Consider the following 1,582-nt stretch of genomic DNA (forward strand, 5'->3'; position numbering starts at 1 on the left):
AATAGGCTTGATTAGTTCTATTCAGTCACATAGAGCTAATCAAGCCTATTGTTAGGCGATGGTACAGAACTATGGTACATAACTATGGTACAGAACTATGGTACAGAACTATGGTACATAACTATGGTACATAACTATGGTACAGAACTATGGTACAGAACTAAGGTACAGAACTATGGTACAGAACTATGGTACATAACTATGGTACAGAACTAAGGTACAGAACTAAGGTACAGAACTATGGTACATAACTATGGTACATAACTATGGTACGGAACTATGGTACAGAACTAAGGTACAGAACTAAGGTACAGAACTAAGGTACAGAACTATGGTACAGAACTATGGTACAGAACTATCCAACCATTATTTCACGAGTTTTGTTGATTTACGTATATAAAGTAGTTCCTGAGAAGTTGCTTTCTAAGTATTTTAAACACTCTCTAGTCATTCCTAAGGGGTTATTTTGGTTGTTTTCAGCTTGTTACATTACCATGTTAACTCAGCTGACAAAAACATTGTACATCCCACTTAACCAAGCCGGTCATTTTGATAAAATATTTGTGTGTCCGTGCTTTGTCGTTCGGGCTGCTTTAAAGTTGATGCAAGAATAAAAAGTTAGACATAGTTAACAACAGGTGATGCCATACAAAAGCATAGAGGCATTCATTCCTTTATACTTTTGTTGTGGCAAGACCCAAAGAATAAAGTTTAGACATTTTTTGAGGTGAATTATAAAAGATGCCACCATTTAAATGAACAGAGGCAGAGTGCATTGTAAAGTTAAGATGTCTGATTGTACTGTTCTACTGATGATGTCCTGTTTGTTACTTACTGATAGTTCTCTATGTGTGTACACGGGTTTGTGTATGGGTTTTTCCTACAACGTGGGGAAAATTTCCCCAAAAAAAGCAGCCCGTGATTTGCATTTGAGCCCGTGTGTTCACTGGTTCAAATATAAATTACGGGTCTAGGGGGTTAGGTTTAGGACCAAGGTTTAGGTTAGTTTTTTAGGGTCAGGTAAGTACCTGTGAGGTTAATTTGAGGGTAAACGGTCAGGTTTAGGCTATCTAAAAGGATTCATGTTTGTTGTTGTTAAATCATTTTAGGGAATTGGTTAACATTGTTCTTTCAGCAATTAGTCTGTTGTGTTACTCTAATTTGTGTGTTCATTATTTGTTAACTTTTGTTAAACCGTTCAGCAGAAGTAACCATAAGTGAGAGTGGTAGGCCTAGTCATTAATAAGACCTGTGAGTTTCACTTTGTCTGTGTTGTTCATGAAGAAGAATCCAATAAAGGTTCTTCAAGACCACCACCTGGTGGTGAAGTCTTGAACTACAACATGAGCTACACAAAAACCCAGCTGTGAGGTGTCATGCTACAATATTGTGCTTGACGCATGTGCACTGTTAAAAAGAACTTGTAAGATTTACTAGAAAAAAATCCTCGTAACAGTTTGCACAAATGTTTGTTAAGTAAATTTAAGTCAAAAAAATGAATGGAAATCAAAACACGGTCCCCACAGGGTTGAAGAACAAACAAGTGTGTGTGTGTGTGTGTGTGTGTGTGTGTGTGTGTGTG

The sequence above is a fragment of the Austrofundulus limnaeus genome, unplaced genomic scaffold (genome assembly GCF_001266775.1).
Source record: "Austrofundulus limnaeus strain Quisiro unplaced genomic scaffold, Austrofundulus_limnaeus-1.0 Scaffold602, whole genome shotgun sequence".
NCBI lineage: Eukaryota > Metazoa > Chordata > Actinopteri > Cyprinodontiformes > Rivulidae > Austrofundulus > Austrofundulus limnaeus.